This window comes from Prionailurus bengalensis, chromosome B4 (assembly GCF_016509475.1).
Source record: "Prionailurus bengalensis isolate Pbe53 chromosome B4, Fcat_Pben_1.1_paternal_pri, whole genome shotgun sequence".
Lineage (NCBI taxonomy): Eukaryota > Metazoa > Chordata > Mammalia > Carnivora > Felidae > Prionailurus > Prionailurus bengalensis.
Window position 1 is genome coordinate 126,308,433 of NC_057358.1, and position 20,983 is coordinate 126,329,415.

General features: G+C 39.1%; 1 protein-coding gene across 3 annotated transcripts in view; it reads left to right on the plus strand.

Moving 5' to 3' along the window:
* RFX4 (regulatory factor X4) overlaps positions 1-20,983 on the plus strand; it is a 164,622-nt gene that overhangs the window by 95,144 nt on the left and 48,495 nt on the right. The gene's annotated exons all lie outside the window — the stretch shown is intronic.

Here is a 20,983-nt window from a genome sequence, read left to right on the forward strand (position 1 = left end):
CTCCATTCTCAGCCTCTGTCTTCACATTGACTCCCACTCTGTCTGTCTCTGTGCCTCTTGTAAGGATACTTGTCATCATATTTAAGGCCCACCCAGTTAATCCAGGAGCTCATCTCAAGATCCCTAATAATCACATCTGCAAAAAAATGTCATCTTCACAGGTTCCGGGTGCACATTTGGTGGGGAGGGCACCACTTATCCCAATACGTGAACTGTGTGTGAGGAATAAATTCCCACAGGGCTGAATTTCTAGCTCAAAGGGTATGTGACTTAAAACTTTTCTCAGTGAAGTTGCAATGTGTGTTTCTCTTGTTATGAGTGAAATTGAGTATCTCTTTGTATTTTAAGAGCAATTTCTATTTTCTTTCCTATGAACTCTCAGTTTTTTAATTTTTATTTTTATATTCAAGTTAGTTAGCATACAGTGTAGTCTTAGCTTCAGGAGTAGAACCCAGTGATTCATTTCTTACATATGACACCCCATGCTCATCCCCAAAAGTGCCCTCCTTAATGCCTGTCACCCATTTAACCCCCCCCCCCCCCAGCAACCCTCAGTTTGTTGTCTTTATTTAAGAGTCTCTTACGGTTTGCCTCCCTCTCTGTTTTTATCTTTTTTTTTCCTTCCCTTCCCTTATGTTCATCTGTTGAGTTTTTTAAATTCCACATATGAATGTAATCATGTGATATCTTTCTCTGGCTTATTTCACTTAGCGTAATACCCTCTAGTTCCATCTACATTGTTGCAAATGGCAAGATTCCATTCTTTTTCGTTGCCAAGCAGTATCCCACATCTTTTTTATCCTTTCTTCAGTCTATGGACACTTGGGCTCTTTCCATAATTTGGCTATTGTTGATAGCACTGCTATAAACATTGGGGTGCATATGCCCCTTCGAATCTGCATTTTTGTATCCTTTGGATAAGTTCCTAGTAGTATAGTTGCTGGGCTGTAGAGTAGTTCTATTTTTAATTTTTTGAGGTACCTCCATACTGTTTTCCAGAGTGGCTGCACCAATTTGAACTCAGTTCTTATCCTTTGATTATTTTTCTATTTGGTGGTTGATGTTTTTTCTCATTGATTTTTAGGAGCTGTTTATTTATTAGATGTAGTAACCATTTCTCTTGCAATTTTTTTCTCATTTTGTTGTCATTCTTTGGTCTTTGCCTCACAGAAATGTAGTTATATGTATCAACCCTTGTTTTTATGGCTTCTGGATTTTGTGTCATAGTTTTTAAAGTCCTCCCCACTCCAATGATTAACTAATTTTCCCATGGTTTATCCCACTAACTTTATTGTTTAATTTTGTACTTTTGAATTTTTGTTCAGTTTGGAATTCATCCTGGTCTAGGATGTGAAATGTGGCTTTATTTTCTCCTCAGCAGCTATCCTGTTCTCCCAACACCATATGTTAATTATTCCATCTTTTCTTCATAGATTTGAGATGTCTCTTTTTTTATATAATAAATTCTGTATGTATTAAGGGCTATTTCTGTACTTCCTATCCTATGCCATTGATATTTCTATACATTCATGTTCCAGGGTCACTCTGTTTTAAGTTTTGTGCTTTTATTTTATTTTTTAAATTAAAAAAAATTTTTTTTAACATTTATTTATTTTTGAGACAGAGACAGAGCATGAGCAGGGGAGGGTCAGAGAAAGAGGGAGACACAGAATCCGAAACAGGCTCCGGGCTCTGAGCTGTCAGCCAAGAGCCCGATGCGGGGCTCGAACTCATGGACCACGAGATCATGACCTGAGCCGAAGTCGGACGCCCAACCGACTGAGCCACCCAGGCACCCCTAGTTTTGTGCTTTTTAAACATCTTTAATATTTAGTAGGACTAGCTCCTCATACTTACTTTCCTTTTTAAAACCATTTTCCTATTATTATCACTTATTTTCCCGTATGAACTACTTTGCCATCAGTTTGTCTATTTCAATATATAGACATATATAACACTTATACATGTATTCTTATTGAGATTACATTACATTTAGAAATCAATTTAGGGAAAAGTGTATATTAATGATATTGAGAATTCCTAATGGTAAACTAGTTTGCCTTGACATTTATCCTGCTCTTTAATGTTGTGACTGCAGGAGTATTGCAGATGTTTTTTCATATAAATTTTACACATTTTAAAAATTTATTCTTAGATATTTATCTTTTTGATGCTAGTGTGAACGTGTTCTTTTCCTCCATAGCTCTTGATGGGTGGTGGGTTGTGTATATGAAAGCTACTGGTATCTGTGTGTTCTATTTTGAGCTGGCCATGTCAAGCTTATCTTGTTGTATTTATTTTTTGAGGTTCTCTTAGACTTTCCATGTTTAGAATCCTATCATCTACAAATACAGACAACTTTACCACTGTTTTTCTAATTTTTATACCTCTCATTTATTTCTCTTGTCTAGTTACATTGGCTTATACCTCAAGAACATGTTGAAGTTCTCAGCTTTAATGAAAATGCATGTAATGTTTCTTCATTAAACATCATGTGGGATTTTGGATTAAGACTGACATATTTTATCTTATTAAGGAATGTCTATCTTTTTTAAATTCATTAAATATTTTATCAAGAAGCGTTGTTGAATATTATCCAATGGTTTTCATCATCTATGGAAGTTATTATTTTACTCATCTCCTAATATTGAACCATTCTTGCATTCCTAGAATAAACCCTGCTTACTCACTGTATATACTCTTTAATGTGCTACAGGATTTTATTTGCTAATGTTTTACGTAGAGTCTCTGCATCAAAATCATAAAGTGAGATTGGTCTGCAATTTTCTTTTTGTGTTTGATCTTCATTAGTTGTTGGTATCAATGTTTTTCTTGCTTTGTGAAAGAAATGTGGAAGCTTCTCTCCACCCCCTTTTTTCTCTAAGCTCTGACACACTTTAAATAGCATTGAAATGATTTGCTCTTGGAGACACACATAATTAATTCCCCTTTGAAGGCATCTGGGTGTAGTGTTTTGTGGGAGTAAATCTTTGAGTTTTTCTTTTTTTTTTTTCTATAGCAATTGGTTAGTTTCAATTTTCTATCTTCTCTGAGGTAAGTTTTGTTAAATTATATCTTCCTAGAAAATGTCCACTTCTAGATCTTTAAATTTATTTGCTTGGGGTTGAGCAAAGTGAGTCTATAGACTCATTGAGTTTCCTCTGTGTCTGTGATTATTTCTGCATTACTATGTTTTAGGTTGTAGAGTTGTGCTTTCTGCTGCTATTTTGTGATTAAGTTACCTGTTTTGTCTTATTTTTTTCAAGGAACATACCCTTGGATATATTTATTGGTGCTATTACTCTTTCTTTTTTTCCAATACATCGATTTCTTTTATTTAACTCATTTCTTTTACTTTCCTAAGTTTACTCTGTTCTTCGTGTATTCAACAAATATTTTATTGAATGCCCACTACATAGTTTGTTGTTTTATCAGTGACCAAAAATAACTGACAAAAAAACAGATGCTGATTTACTTACTTTCTTTCATTCTTGTTTAATAACATAGATATTTCAGGGTTGGGTCTTTCTTTGAGCACTGTTCTACCTGTATCCCATAGTTTTCGAGATGTAATATTTTAACATCATTATTTTCTAGATATTTTGCAACTTTGGATTGGAGTTCCTCTATGTCCTAAGAACTTTAAAAGAGGACTTTAAAACTTCCAATTGTTAGGAGCTATTACCTTCTACTTATGCTATTCATTTTAGCCTTTATTGAGTAGGGATTGTTTTCTGAACTGTTTCTTCTTTTGAGGTTTTATTTGTTGTTTAATATATGGTCACTTTTGTGCCACTTGGAAAGAAGAAACACTGTCTGCGTTCAAAGTACAGACTTTGACATGTATGTATTTGGGTCAACGTTGTTACTAAGTTCTCCTTTGTCTTAGTGCTGTCCACTTAGACTGTTATGGATCAAGATAGGTAAATAAGTTTTAAGACTTACTACTAATGTGTGCTAACCTATTTCACCTTGGATCTCCTATAATTTTTATTTTTGAATATTGATGCTATGTTATATGATGCCTTGATATTTCTAGCTGCTTTATCTTCAATGTGAGCAACAGCTTCATTATGAATTGTAACATCTTCATTGTAAATTGTACTCTTGGCATTATAAAGTCTAATTGAAATTTTTTTTGGCCAACAATTTAGCTTGTCTGATACTAAGATCATTACCTCTATTTTCTCTTTGTTTTCATCTGTCCCAAATGCATTTGCCCATCTTTTTATATTTAACCTTTATAACTTGCTTATATGCAGAACCATTTAGAATTTTATAGTTCAATCAGATTTTTTTCTCTTACTAAAAAGGTCTAGCCCAATTACATTTGCTGATACAATAGATACTTTTGTTCTTAGTTCTATCATTTCATTTTATATTGTTATGTATATGTTTATAGCTGTTTATTTCATTTTATTTTTGAAATTCAGGTTTATTTGGAGTATACTTTATATATAGTAACATTCACCATTTTTAGTGTACACAGCTGACCTTTGAACAACACAGGGACTAGAGGTGCCAAACCCCTGTGCAATCAAAAATTTGCATATAACTTTTGACTCCTCCAAAGCCCAAGTACTAATAGTCTACTGTTGACCAGAAGCCTTACCAGTAATACAAACAGGCGATTAAACATATTTTTGTCTGCTCTGTGTATTACATACTGTATTCTTACACTAGAGTAAGAGAGAAGAAAATGCTGTTAAGAAAATTACAAGGAATGGGCACCTGGGTGGCTCAGTTGGCTAAGTGTCCAACTCTTGGTTTCGGCTCAGGTCATGATCTCACAGCTTTGTGGGTTTTAGCCCTGCATTGGGCCTGTGCTGGCAGCATGGAGCCTGCTTGGGATTCTCTCTCTCTCTCTCTCTCTCTCTCTCTCTCTCTCTCTCTCTCTCTCTCACTGTCTCTCCCTGTCTCTCCCTGTCTCTGTCTCTCTCTCTGCCCCTCCCCCCTACTTGTGCTATCTCTATGTCTCTCAAATAAATAAACTTCAAAAAAAAAAGGAAAATCATAAGGAAGAGAAAATAAATTTACTGTATTTATTGAAAATCAATTCATATGCAGGTATGTTCACTTAGTTCACAAGTTCAAGGGTCAATTGTACGATTGAAACACAGAACAGTTTCATCACTTTAAAAACTTTTCTCATGCCCCTCTTATTCCCACTGCCATCGCCTGATAACCACTTATCATTCGGTGTTTGCATGGCATGCCTTTTTCCCACTCTGTTACTCTGTGTCTTCATAGTTAGAGTAGATCTCACGTAGCCAACGTATAGTGTGAGCTCCTGCTTCTTCACCTGGTCTGACAATTCCCAGTTTTAGTTGCTATGTCTAGGCCTTCATATTTAATGTGAATTGCATTTAATGTTATTAATGACAAGGTTGATTAAAATTTTCCACCTCGCTAGTTGTTTTCTAGTGGTTCCTTCCGTTTTTATCCTTTTTTCCCCTGTTTTTGTGCCTAGTTTTAGGTTAATTTTTTAAAAATCATTCTGTTTTATCTCCATAATCAGACTGTTTCTTAGATCTCTTTTAAAAATTGTTTTAGTGGATGCCTCTGGGTTTGTAGATCTTCGTTATTCACAGCCTACCTTCAGGTAGTATCATACTGCGCCTCATGGACTGCAGGGACCTCACAGCAGTCTACCTCCAGTTCATTCTCTCATTTTTTATGCTGTTGCTTTCACACATTTTGGTCTTGTAGATGCTCTACACTCACAGGTGTTACTGTTTTTGCTTTAGATAATTCACCTTTGGAGTGATTAAAGATTCAGAAGGCAGTCTTTTAAATTTACTGTCATCCTAGTGATTTCTGAGCCTCATTTCTTTGTATAAAATCCTGGTTTCTGTGTTTGATGAGATTATAATATCCCCCTGCCTGAAGAGTTGTCTAAAACATTTCTAGTATTGCAGGTCTGGTGCTAATGAATCATCTCAGCTTTTGTTGGTCTGAAAAAGTCATTATTTCTCTTTCATTTTTGAAAGATGCTTTCAGTGGGTATGGTGTCCTGGATTCAAAGTTTTCTGTTTGGTTTTATGTTCAGCACTTTCAAGATTTCAACCGTTCATTTTCCGGCTTGCATGTTTATCTTTGTACATCTTTTCTGCTTTGCATACAATGTGCCTTTTTTCCTCTGGCTGCCTTTGGGATTTTCTCTACCTTTGGTTTTAGCTGTTTGAATATGATGTGTCTAGTTAACCCTGCTTGAGATTTTCTGAACTTCTTGGATCTGTTTGCTTTGATGTGTTTCATTATTGTTGGAAAACTCCCTGCCATTATCTTCTGCTCTGTGTTTTCTCCCTTTTCTCCTTATGTGATTAAGTTTACATGCATGTCAGACCATTTGACACTGTCCCACAACTGTCTTGGATGCTCTGTTTAACTTTTTTCACTCGTTTTGTGTTTTGGTTAGATTCATTTTTATTGGCCTATCTTCAGGCTTACTGATTTTTTTCTAGCATATGTCGACTTTGCTAATGAGATTGCTGAAGGCATTCTTCACCTCTGTTGCCATATTTTGTTTTCATTTTCTAACATTTCATTTGATGGCTTTTTATTATTTCTGTGTTTCTGCTGAAATTCCTCATCTGTTCATACTTATTGTTTATCCTTTCCATGGGAACCTTTAACATATTAATCGTATTTACTTAAAAAAATTTTTTAGTGTTTATTTTTGAGAGAGAGAGAGAGAGAGAGAGAGCAGGGGAGGGGCAGAGAGAGGGGGCACAGCGGATCTGAGGTGGGCTCTGTGCTGACAGCAGAGAGCCTGACGTGGGGCTCAAACTCATGAACCGTGAGATCATGACCTGAGCTGAAGTCAGACGCTCAGCTGTCTGAGCCACCCAGGTGCCCCAATGATAGTTATTTTAAATTGCCTGTTTGAAGGTTGAACAAGTTAAATTCAGCAGGCTTTTTAGGATCTCAACCCTATATCTATTTTCAGTCCTTATCTTCAAACTGAGTCTTTAATGTGTGTAATATAACCTTATTTTACATATAATCTGAGCCAATGAAAAGCTCAGAATGGCTACTAAAATGCATCACAGACCAAAACAAGAGTCTGATCTTAGGTCAGTCCTTATTCATTTGGTAACAAAGACAATTCCACTTACAGAAAACATACTACCACATTTCAAAGGTTTAAAGTTTCATTAGAAAAATTATACACAGAATAAGAAATATATTTTTCAAGAATAGTGGTATTATTTCATTCATCAAATTCATTTAAAACATGAGTTACAGTACAGAAAGAGAAATGACAGCATAGTTGTATACAACCAACTGATCTGCAAAACCAGTCTCTTAAAAACAACACACCATATGGTTTTAATAAAAGGCAACTACGGTTCCATTTAAAAAATAAAAAATAAATAAATAAATTGCCTGTTTGATAGGTTCTCTTCATGCCTTTATCTCTTGAGAGTGGATTCTTTTTCTTTTTAAAATTTGTATTATTTTTATCATTTATTTGTATTATTTTATTTAAAAATATGTATTACTCCAATTTATTGGATTATGGTTGACATACAATGTTATATTAGTTTCAGGCATCCGACATAGTGACTGGGCAGTTCTGTACATTATGCAGCACTCACCCCAGTAAGTGTAGTTACCACCTGTCACTATACAATGTTCTTAAGATATTATTGACTATATTCCCAATGCTGTACTTTTCACCCCTGTGACTTACTTGCTTTGTAACTGGAAGTTTGTACATGTTAATTCCCTTCACCTATTTTGCCTATCCTTCCCATGCCCCTCCCCTCTGGCGACCACCAGTGTGTTCTCTGTATTTATGACTCTGTTTCTGGTTTTTTATTTGTCTGTTTTCTTTTTCAGATTCCACGTATGAGTGAAATCCTATGGTATTTGTCTTTTACTGTCTGTCTTATTTCACTTAACATAATACTCTCTAGGGTCATGCATTTTGTTGCAAATGGCAAAATCTTACTCTTTTTTATGGCTAAGTAATACTGCGTCGTGTATATATGCCACATCTTCTTTATTTGTTTATTTATTGATGGACACTTGGGTTGCGTCCATACCTTGGCTATTGTAAATATGCTGCAGTGAACACAGAGTTAGTGTTTTCATTTTGGGTAAACACCCAGCAGTGGAATTTTTTACTGAATTGTATGGTATTTCAATTTGTAATTTTCTGTGGAATCTCCATACTGTTTTCCACAGTGGTTGCATTAATTTATACTCCCACCAACAGTGCAGAGGGTTCCCTTTGCTACATATCTTCACCAGCACTTTTTAGTTTTTACTTTTTTGATACTAGCCATTGTGACTGGTATGAGGTAATATTTCATTGTGGTTTTGATTCACGTTTCCTTGATGATTAGTGATGTTGAACATCTTTTCCTGTATCTGTTGCCACCTGTATATTTCCTTTGAAAAAATGTCTATTCAGGTCTGCTTATTTTTAATCGGATTGTCTGGTTTTTGGTGTTGAGTTGTGTATGTTCTTCATATATTTTGGATATTGATCCCTTATTGGGTATGTCATTTGCAAATGTCTTCCTCCATTAAGTAAGTTGCCTTTTGTTTTGTCGATGGTTTCCTTTGTTGTGCAAAAGTTTATTTTTGCTTTTGTTTCCCTTGTCTGAGGAGACATATCCATAAATGTATTGCTAAGGTGAATGTCCAAGAGCTTACTACCTAGGTTTTCTTTTAGTAGTAATTCAGGTCTCATATTTAGGTCTTTAATCCATTTTGAGTTTATTTTTGTGTATGTGGTAAGAAAGTGGTCCAGTTTCATTCTTTTGCATGTAGCTGTCTTGTTTTCCCAACACCATTTGTTGAAAAAACTGTCTTTTGCCCATCGTATATTCTGGCCTCCTTTGTCATAGATAAATTGACCATATGAGCGTGGGCTTATTTCTGACTCTCCTTCCTGTTCCATTGATCTATATGTCTGTTTTGTGCCGGTACCTTACTGTTTTGATTACTTTAGCTTTGTGTAGTATACTTTAACATCCGGGATTGTGGTACCTCCAGCTTCGTTCTTCTTTCTCAAGATTGCTTTGGCTGTTTGGGATCTTCTGTGTTTCCACACAAATTTTAGGATTATTTGTTCAAGTTCTCTGAAAAATACTATTGGCATTTTGATAGAGATTGCATTCAATCTATAGATTGCTTTGGGTAGTGTGGACATTTTAACAATATTAATTCTTCCAGCCCATGAGCATGTGTTTCTTTATATTTGTTTATATTGTGTTCTGCTTCTTCCATTATTGTTTTATAGTTTTCAAAGTACAGGTCTTTCACTTCCTTGGTCAAGTTTATTCCTAGGTATTTTATTCTGTTTTGTGCAATTGTAAATGGAATTGTTTTCTTAGTTTGTTTTTCTGCTACTTCATTATTAGTGTATAGAAATGCAACAGATTTCTGTATATTGATTTTGTGTCCTATAACTTACTGAATTCATTTATTTTAATAGTTTTATGGTGGAATCTTTAGGGTTTTCTATACATAGTATCATGTCATCTGCAAATAGGGACAGTTTAACTTCTACTTCACAATTTGGATGCCTTTTATTTCTTTCTCTCATCTGATTGCTATGGCTAGGATTTCCTGTACTTTGTTGAATAAAAGTGAGAGTGAACATCCTTGTCTTATTCTTGATCTTAGAGGAAAAGCTTTCAGTTTTTCACTATTGAGTATGATGTTAGCTGTGGATTGGTCATTTATGGCCTTTATTATGTTGATGTATGTTTCCTCCAAACCGCACTTTGTTGAGAGGTTTTTTTTTTATCATGAATGGATATTGAATTTTTCAAATGCTTTTTCTGCATCTATTCAGATGTTCATATCGCTTTTATCCTTCCTTTTGTTAATGTGATGTGTCACTTTGATTGATTTGTGTATACGGAACCACCTTTGCATCTTGGCAATAAATCCCACTTGATCATGGTGAACGATTGTTAATGTATTGTTGAATGTAGTTTGCTAATATTTTGTTAAGGATTTTTGCATCTGTATTCATCGGGGATGCTGGCCTGTAGTTTTCTTTTTTGGTAGTGTCTGTTTGGTTTTGGTATCAGGGTAATGCCTTGTAGAATAAATTTGGAAGCTCTCCTTTCTTTTCTATGTTTTGGAATAGTTTGAGAATAATAAGTATTAATTTTTCTTTAAATCGCTGGTAGAATTCACCTGTGAAGCTGTCTGACTTTGGACTTCTGTTTTATTACTGATCAACTTCATTACTAGTAATCAGTCTGTTCAGATTTTCTGTTTTTTCCTGATCCAGTTTGGGACGATCGTATGTTTCTAGGAATTTATCCATTTCTTCTAGGTTGTCCAGTTCGTTGTTGTATAATTTTTTTAATAGTTTCTCATAATCGTTTGTTTTTCTGTGATGTCAGTTGTTATTTTTCTTCTTTCATTTTTGATTTTCTTGAGTCCTCTATCTTTTTTCTTGCTGACTCTGGCTAAAGGTGTCTCATTTTTGTTTATCTTTTTAAAAAAGCACCTCTTTGTTTTATTGATCTATTGTGTTGTAAGTTTCTGTTTCATTTATTTCAACTCTGACCTTTATTCCTTCCTTCCTTCTACTCACTTTGGGCTTTGTCTGTTCTTTTTCTAGTTCCTTTAGGCATAAAGTTACATTGTCTGAGATTTTTTTGTTGATGTTTCTTGAGGTAGGCCTATATCACCATAAACTTCCCTCTTAGAACTGCTTTTGCTGCATCCCACAGATTTTGGACCATTGTATTTTCAGTTTCATTTGTCTCCATGTTTTTTTTCTAATTCCCTCTTTGATTTCTTCATTGACCTATTGGTTGTTTGGTAGCATTTTGTTTAGCCTCCATGTGTTTGTCTTCTTTCCAGTTTTTTTCCTTGTAATTGATTTCTAGTTTCATACTTTTATGATCAGAAAATATGCTTAATATGATTTAAATATTAAATTTATTGAGACTTGTTTTGTGGCCTAACATGTGATCTGTCCTGGAGAAAGTTCCATGTGCACTCGAAAAGAATGTGTGTTCTGCTGTTTTTATTTTTATTTTTTTGCATTTTTTAATATGAAATTTATTGTCAAATTGGTTTGTTCTGCTGTGTTTAGATGAAATGTTTTGAAGATATCTGTTAAGTCCATCTTGTCTAATGTATTGTTCAAAGCCACTGTATCCTTGTTGATTTTCTGCCTGGATGATCTACCCATTGATGAAAGTGGGATGTTGAAGTCCCCTACTACTGTCAATTTCTCCTTTTATGTCAGTTAATATTTGCTTTATGTATTTAGGTGCTCCTGTGTTGAGTGCATAGATATTTACAATTGTTTTATCTTCTTTTTGGATTGATACCTTTATCATTATGTAATGCACTTTTCTCCTGTTACAATCTTTATTTCTCCTGTTACAATCTCCTTCTTTGTCTGATATAAGTATTGCTACTTTGGGGGCGCCTGGGTGGCGCAGTCGGTTAAGCGTCCGACTTCAGCCAGGTCACGATCTCGCGGTCCGTGAGTTCGAGCCCCGCGTGGGGCTCTGGGCTGATGGCTCAGAGCCTGGAGCCTGTTTCCGATTCTGTGTCTCCCTCTCTCTCTGCCCCTCCCCCGTTCATGCTCTGTCTCTCTCTGTCCCAAAAATAAATAAACGTTGAAAAAAAAATTAAAAAAAAAAAAAGTATTGCTACTTTGTTTTATTTTTTCTTTTTTTTCACTCTCATTTGCATGGAGTATCTTTTTGTATCCCTTCGCTTTCAGTCTGTGTGTATCTTTAGGTCTGAAGTGAGTCTCTTATAGGCAATGTATGGATGGGTCTTTTTTTTTTTTTAAATCCATTCAGTCATAGTCGATTCTTTTTCTTAATTTTCTGTGTGTCCTATAATTTTTTATTGACTTCCAAACAGTAGTTAGAAGAGTAAAGACTGAAGTAAATAGTATTTATGTCTGGAAATAGATACGCCTCTTCCTCTCCTAGCTCTTGATGTAGGGAGTTGAGTCAGCTTATTTAGGCGTTGATTGGGTCTGGGTTTTGTTGTTGCTATGGGTTACCTTCAGTGGACTACCAGATTCTTCTGCGGTACCCTGTGCTTAGGTTGAAAGTTTGTTGGTGGGGTGGGTTCTCATCCTCAGCTTTAGGCCCTCCCTGTGTACCTCTCTTACACTTATTGGCCTGTTTGGGGCTGGTATGGAGGTGTGGGGGTTTCCCTGCTGTCCTGGTTTAGTCCCCAGCAGGCTCTGTGTTGCTGGCTCTGAGTCAGGCATTCTCCGTGATCCTATCCTGCCCCAGATATGAATCTCTTATATAGTCTGAGCCCATGATGGTTTCTACCAAGGTTAGAGAGCTTTTTCTTTTTACTTCCCCCACCTGCATTGGGTCTCTTTCTATGCCCACAGTCAACAGTGTTTCCATCCTCCCGCTGGCCACTTGAAGCTTTTGTTCCTTAGGGGAGAGACTGCTGGCTGGCTAGGACTTCACGCTCTCCCTGCAGCCATGGTTGCTCCCCTCCTCCAAGCAGGCATCTTGGAGATACGCTTCCTTCATTCTCCAGGATTCCTCACGAGCACCTGGTGAGGCCTGTGAGGAAGATCTTGTGAATAGGTGTAAACTTCCTTTGCATCTGTGGCTCCCAGAGTTCTTTACTGTCATGCTAGTTCACACTTGGCCCTTAGCAATTTGTCTTAAAAACTGAATTGAATTCTTTTTACCTAGAGATCCTGCTTTCCTCCCTCAGAACAGATGAACCAGTTCCTAAGTCCTTCTCTCTTTGGAGGTGCCTGTCTTTCTGTGCCTTCCAGGCTAGGTGGTTGTGACCTCAGTTGTCTGGTGGGTTCAAGAAAAGTTAGGATTTTGTGGATTCTCTGGCTTTCTCTTATTATGGTGGGAGTGTTGCTTTTTCCAGTTTTCCACATTCTAGGTGGAACAGACACATACCTAGATAGGAGCAAAGATTACCTCCCAATGGGATTATAGTCAAATTTTAGTCTTGTGCTTTTCTGCATTTTTGTTCTGTTTTAATTAAGACTGGGATTATTTTTATAATCATGTGTATACACAGATATACACATATATATCTGAATTTAAAATATGGATAGGATTATAAAAATTATATATATGGAAAGAGAGAGAGGGAGGGAGGGAGACCCCTATAAGCGTTGAGTTGTTCTTTCTTGTGCGTTGTTCAAGTGAACTAGATAGTGACCAAATGTGTACCTTCGTTTTATCATGAGAAGGTACCTCCTGGGGGGGTCAGTAAAAGTATATGCACCGTTATATGAGAGCTTCACATACTTCTGGCACTGTTTAATAGGTGTTACATACATGAAGGGCATCTGTAGTTTGTTATAGACATTTTGTGGTGTGCTAATGAAATGCTAACCCTTGCCTCCTTCCCTGTAATTGGCTTATTTTTATAGATGTAAAAATTGGAGTTTAAGAGTTGAAATCACTTTAGTCACTTTAGTGACTGAAATGGCGTTAGTCACCTGCAAATAAATGAAACAGCCATGAGTCAACTATTCATTCTTCATTAAACAATGTCTGTTGATTACTACAACATGCTGGACACTCTGCTGAGTCCTGGAGCATTGCATTAAAAGAGAGAAACAAACTCCCTGCCCTGACTGAGCTTCCAGTCTCCCACGAGAGACCAGTTTTTAAAAAAGGACGTTGTTAACTTGCCAAAGTGACCTTTGACTTATAAATCCAGTGCCTTTCCCATTAAATCAAGAAGAAAAAACTTACTCAAAAGACCAGACTTCATCAGACAGCCGATTTTTCACAATTTTATGAATGCATTCATCCCTGAAGCCTGTTTGAGTGTGTTCTATATGCCCAGTCCTGTGCTTGGCCAGGGTAGAAACGAGAATTGACTCTAGAGGTTCTCACGAGCTGATGAGCTCAGACCCACCTCTTACCTTCTATCAGTAAAGCATATTGAAATTCAGGTGGACGAGTGGTAATATAGAGATAACCATGAACCATATGCTCTTTTTTTTTTTTACAGCTTTTAAAATGTATATTTATTTTTGAGAGAAAGCGCGTGTGCAAGCAAGCAGGGAAGGGGCAGAGAGAGGGAGATACAGAATCAGAAGCAGGCTCCAGGCTCTGAGCTGTCGGCACAGAGCCCGATGTGGGGCTTGAACTCACGAGCTGTGAGGTCATGACCTGAGCGAAAGTTGGATGCTTAACCTGCTGAGCCACCCAGATACCCCGATATGTTCTTATTTATAAGAAATGTAGATCATTCTCAAACTTGGACTTTTCACCTATTGTGACCTCGGCATAGTGGTTGTTGGTAATGGTTGGTTTAGCAGAAGTAAGGAAGCGCACGTGCGTGTGTGTGTGTGTGTGCGTGCGTGTGTGTGTGTGTGTGTGTGTGTGTGTTTAGGGGTGGTGGACCGGGCAGGGAAGATGAGATATCAGAGAAGCCGAGAGAAGACTGAGATACTAGAGCTTTGGAGCCAGACACATCTGGGCTTCAGTCTTGGCTTGTCCACATACTTGGTGCATCTCCTTGGACAAATAAAATAACTTCTCTGAGCCTTGATTTCTCACCTCTCTGCTGGGACTAACAATAGTACCTGCTTCGTAGGGTGGATGTGAGGATTAAATAAGAAATATGTGCGAAAGGTTTAGCACTTGGCACACTGCACTCATTACAAAGCGGCCGCCATTAACACTGTTGCTGTTGTGCCAGCATCATGGCTGGGGGTCATTCAGAGAGTTACAAGTATGGAATTAAGATGCAGGAGCAGGGCCAAAGCTGGAGTTATAGATGTGGGAGCCACCTGCACAAAAGGGAGGAGGAGAAGGTGTGACACTAGAGGAGCAGGGCGACCCTGGGAGTGCCAGCCTGGGGAGCGAGATGGAAGAAGGGGACACGGGAAGTCGGCACCGCACAAAGGGCGGCTCCTCTTCTCCAGCCGCAGGTGATGTCTCCTGGGAAAGGTGCCGTGGGCAGGGAATGGTAAGCCACCCTCCTTGATGGTCCGGCAGTGATAGGATGATCACTCCAGACACTTAGCTAAAGTTTGACCTCTGTCAAGAGTGGCCAAATGTTCTGGGAAGTCTTCTCACGTAGAAGTTGGATCCAGTGTGCTCATCACGGATGGTGGTTTTGAACTTTGGCTTTATTACATGTGCAGTACTTTTGGTTCACTCAGTATTCAGCATTTATTAAGTGCCTCCTGGGTATCAGGCACTCTGCTAGGCACAGGCGGTGCATAGACCATTTTTCTTTCATGAAGACATCCTTGGCAACAGTCTTTCCTCATACACCCGCATCCACTCACCAGGGCATCCTGGTTGGCTCTGCCTTCAAAATATTTTAATCTGACTATATTGCATTATTTCCATGGTTACCACCCCTCATCCAGGCCAGTCTCTTGCCTGGATTATTGCAATAACCTTCAAGCAGATCTCCCCCTGCTCTGTCCTTGCCTTTCTATACTCAATGTTCATCCCAGAAGCCAACTACTCTTATCAAAACACATGGCAGGCTCAAGAGTGTTGAAATAGTTGGTAGAGCTGGGAGTGTGGGGAGACTGGCAGTTTCAAATCCTGTGGTCAATACTGAACCAACCTGTGAAGTTGTTAGGGGAGGGAGGGAACAGGCTGCAATCTGGGGCAGGAGATTTCCAGGTTGAGGGAACAGCAGATGCAAAGGCCCTGGTGAGGTTGTCAAGGACCTGAGGAAACAGAAAGGGCACTGGTGCTGTAGGAACTGAGTAAGCTGGTGAGGTGGGGTGTGATGGAGTGGGAGGAGCTGAAGTCAGAGAAATAAAGGTGGGGACAGTGTGGATAGGGTCCTGTGGGGAATATGTCGAAGATCTGCCCAGCTAGGGATTGGGGGCTATTCACTCATTCATTTCATTTAACAAACATTCCTTATATGCCCACTTGGTGTCAGGTGCTACGCTAATGGCTGAACATACAGTGATAAGCAAAATAGGCACAGTCCCTGCCGTCTGTATTGGAGCATGCAGTCTAGTGGGAAAGATGGATATTAACCAGATTATCACACAAATTAGTGCATAGTTACCAAATATCACAACTACAAGGTCCTTCAAGGGGAAAAACCAGAGATTCCAGTTTAGTCTAGGGGGCTTCAGAGAAGGTTTTCCTGTGGATGTGATACCTGAGGAGGAGTTGAGTAGGCAAGGAAGGGTTGGATGCTCTTGGATGGAAAGATGCCCAGGTCAAAAGCTCTGAGATGGGAAAGAACAGGGTGGAGGCAAGTGGGGCCGAAATGTAGATGAAGAGAGAAAATTTAAGATGAGGCTGGTCTTTGGGGATCATGGTGAGGATTTTGGTTTTTATCCTAAGAATAATGTGAGGGACACCTGGGTGGCTCAATCGGTTAAGTGTTGGACTCTTGATTTCAGCTCAGGTCATGAGTTTGAGCCCCACATGGGACTCTCCACTGCTGGTGCAGACCCTGCTTGGGATTCTCTCTCTCCCCCTCTCCTCCTCTCCTCCTCTCCTCCTCTCTCTGTGCCCCTCCCCTGCTCACACTCTTAAACAAACAAACAAACAAACAAACAAAGAATGTGAAAGCACTGGGGGGCAGGGGAGGGGTGTTTAACCAGAAGGTGAAACAGATCAAAATTGCAAGTGTTTTAGAGGAATCCCTCTCACAATGTGGGGTTGAGGTGGGAAGGTGAGCAGAGCAGGGTAGGCTCTTGTACTTACTTGTAGAAGCTGCTGTAGTGGCCCAGGTGAGAGAGGAGGATAGCTGGAAGTAGAGAGAAAAGGGGAAAACTGGATGAGGTTGAGAGGCAACTTGGAGATGAAACCTGTAGTATGTGGTGATAGGAAGAGAGACTAAGTCTCAAAACTAAATACACTAAAAGAGGAACAACCAGCCATTTTAAGTCTCATGGTGTAATGCAGCGGGTGGCACAGAGCCACCTACAAAGTTTTCGTGTCTTAAAAAAAAATGTAACTTAATTTGATCACCTCTTTAGACCTAACTGCCAGTCTATAAGTATGCAGGATAGATGAACGTGTTAAATGGCACTATAAGGAAGACATGAACCAAATCAGAGTGTGGGACATGACAGGGAACAAACAGCATGATGTTGCTAACAAACCAATGCCATGAAACAGAATTTTTAAAAAGTCTTTGGAAATAGAACAAGGCAATGTTTTTGTGCAGTGTGTAGACCGTATTTGGATCCTGCTTCAAAGAGACTAAAAGATATCTCTGAGAGAAATAGAGAAATTTGCGTACCAACTGGGCTTTAGCTAATAGGAATTGCTGTTCATCGTGTCAGGTACACTAATGGCATGGTGGTTTTAAATGTGGCAGTGCATACATACATACATATATAAGGGCATGTTAGAAACACACACGAACTTTTTGAAATCATACATCTTGAATTTGCTCAAAGCATTCCAGACAAGCAAGCATGGCATGTGATAAATTGAACTGGAAAAACGTTGCTAGTTATGGAAGCTGGGTCACAGGTTCTTGGAGGTTTATTATACTCTTCTATCTTGGGGTATATTTAAAATGTTTTCATCATAAAAAAGTCAAACAAAAACTTCATGAGAAGTGGAGTTCCCAATGAAATAGAGAACGTAAGAAAAGAAACCAGTCTGACAGAGGAGTGAGGAGTTCAGTTTGGACGTGTTGAGGTCGATGTGCCTTGGGGATGCTAAATGGAGGGGACCTGTGTGTGGCTGGTCTGGAGTTCTGGAGACCTCTGCTCTGGAACTGCGAGAGTGAGTATAGATGGTGACTGAAGCCATGGGCTTCCTGAAGAAGGATGCGTGTGAAGTGGAGGATAGAGGGTGGTACCTTGAAGAAAGAGTGCAGAGAAATAAGAGGGTTTGTTTGTTTGTTTATAATTTACACCCAAGTTAGTTAGCATATAGTGCAACAACGATTTCAGGAGTAGATTTCTTAATGCCTCTTCCCCACTTAGCCCATTCCCCCTCCCACACCCCCTCCAGCAACCCTCAGTTTGTTCTCCATATTTATGAGTCTCTTTTTGTTTTGTCCCCCTCCCTGTTTTTATATTATTTTTGTTTCCCTTCCCTTATGTTCATCTGTTTTGTCTCTTAAAGTCCTCATATGAGTGAAGTCATATGATTTTTGTCTTTCTCTGACTGACTAATTTCACTTAGCATAATACCCTCCAGTTCCATCCACATAGTTGCAAATGGCAAGATTTCATTCTTTTTGATTGTCGAGTAATACTGCAGTGTATATATATACCACTTCTTCTTTATCCATTCATCCATCGATGGACATTTGGGCTCTTTCCATACTTTGGCTCTTGTTGATAGTGCTGCTATAAACATGGGGGTGCATGTGTCCCTTTGAAACAGCACCCCTGTATCCCTTGGATAAATGCCTAGTAGTGCAATTGCTGGGTCGTAGGGTAGTTCTATTTTTAGTTTTTTGAGGAACCTCCATGCTGTTTTCCAGAGTGGCTGCACCAGCTTGCATTCCCACCAACGATGCAAAAGAGATCCTCTTTCTCCTCATCCTCGTCAACATCTGTTGTTGCCTGAGTTGTTAATGTTAGCCATTTTGACAGGTGTAAGGTGGTATCTCAGTGTGGTTTTGATTTGTATTTCCCTGATGTTTCACGTATTGGTTGGCCATCTGGATGTCTTCTTTGGAGAAGTGTCTACTCATGTCTTTTGCCTATTTCTTCACTGGATTATTTGTTTTTTGGATGTTGAGTTTGATAAGTTCTTTGTAGATTTTGGATACTAACCCTTTATCTGATAGGTAATTTGCAAATATCTTCTCCCATTCTGTCAGTTGCCTTTGAGTTTTGCTGATTGTTTCCTTCGCTATGCAGAAGCTTTTTATTTTGATGAGGTCCCAATAGTTCATTTTTGCTTTTGTTTCCCTTGCCTCCAGAGATGTGTTGAGTAAGAACTTGCTGCAGCCAAGGTCAAAGAGGTTTTTGCCTGCTTTCTCCTCCAGGATTTTGATGGCTTCTTGTCTTACATTTAGGTCTTTCATCCATTTTGAGTTTATTTTTGTGAATGGTGTTAAGAAAGTGGTCCAGGTTCATTTTTCTGCGTGTCGCTGTCCAGTTTTCCCAGCACCACTTGCTGAAGAGATTGTCTTTATTCCATTGGATATTCTTTCCTGCTTTGTCAAAGATTAGTTGGCCACACGTTTGTGGGTCCATTTCTGGGTTCTCTATTCTGTTCCATTGATCCGAGTGTCTGTTTTTGTACCAGTACCATACTGTCTTGATGATTACAGCTTTGCAATACAGCTTGAAGTCCAGGATGGAGATGCCTCCTGCCTTGGTTTTCTTTTTCAAGATTGCCTCGGCTATTCGGGGTCTTTTCTGGTTCCATACACATTTTAGGATTGTTTGCTCTAGCTCTGTGAAGAATGCTGGTGTTATTTTGATAGGCATTGCATTGAATATGTAGATTGCTTTGGGTAGTATTGACATTTTAACAATATTTGTTCTTCCTATCCAGGAGCATGGAATCTTTTTCCATTTTGTGTCTTCTTCAATTTATTTCATAAGCTTTCTATAGTTTTCAGTGTATAGATTATTCACCTCTTTGGTTAGATTTATTGCTAGGTATTTTATGGTTTTTGGTGCAATTGTAAATGTGATCAATTCCTTGATTTCTCTTTCTGTTGCTTCATTATTGGTGTATAGGAATGCAACAGATTTCTGTGCATTGATTTTATATCCTGCAACTTTGCTGAATTCATGATAAGTTTTAGCAGTTTTTTGGTGGAATCTTTTGGGTTTTCCATATAGAGTATCATGTCATCTGTAAAGAGTGGAAGTTTGACCTCCTCCTGGCCGATTTGGATGCCTTTCATTTCTTTGTGTTGTCTGATTGCAGGGGCTAAGATTTCCAATACTATGTTGAATAACAGTGGCGAGAGCGGACATCCCAGTCTTTTTCCTGACCTTAGGGGGAAAGCTCTCAGTTTTTCCCCATTGAGGATGAAATTAGTGTTGGGTGTTTCACATATGGCTTTTGTGATCTCGAGGTATGATCCTTCTATCCCTACTTTCTTGAGGGTTTTTATCAAGAAAGGATGCTGTATTTTGTCAGATGCTTTCTCTGCATCTACTGAGAGGATCGTGTGGTTCTTGTCTTCTTTTATTGATGTGATGAATCACATTGATTGTTTTGCAGATATTGAACCAGCCCTGTATCCCAGGGATAAATCCCACTTGGTCGCGGTGAATAATTTTGTTAATGTATTGTTGGATCTGGTTGGCTAATATGTTGTTGAGGATTTTTGCATCCATGTTCATCAGGGAAATTGGTCTATAGTTCTTCTCTTTAGTGGGGCCTCTGTCTGGTTTTGGGATCAAGGTAATCTTCACAGAAAGAGTTTGGAAGTTTTCCTTCCATTTCTAAGAGGGTTTATTTTTAAGGAGGGACATGCGTGGTGAAAGGAAGAGGTGGGATATCCTGGAGAAGGGGCGGTTAGTGACGTGGGGTTCCTGAGGAGGCAGGAGGGGATGACACGGAGTTGGCCCTTGATTCTGTCAGAGTGGCCGGGGAGGAGAGCTGTGTTGTGGTGGAATGCTGGAAAGTTCTCCCTTTGCCGCTGTGTTCCCTGCAACATGGGAGTGGTGCCCACAGCTGGTGGAGGGTGTGCAGGTGGGTGGGAGGGTCTTGGAGAAGGTTGGTGAAGAAGTGCAGAGTTAAAGAGTGAGAAGCCTGGGGGGACTGCCTTGGGAGGAAGTTGGTGATCAGGGTCTGACAGGAGAGTCCATGGGACACCGAGAGAGCAAGGTAGGCAGTGTTGCCGGGGGGCGAGGATGGTGTGGACGCTCAACACGGGCTCTGAGGTCCCCATGGTGGCCATGCCAGAGGAGGAGTCCATGGACAACGCGTGACCCAGCCCATTGTGTTCACAGTGAGAGCCTGAAAGTGGTGCACAAGGTCTCCCAGATTCTCATCTCGTGCTGCAACCTGCTGTCCCCTCACCCTTCACCCCCTTCCCCCAAATAGCCGTGGGCTCTCCACATCAGATATGGTTTCAAGGTCAGGGATATTTGTCAGTG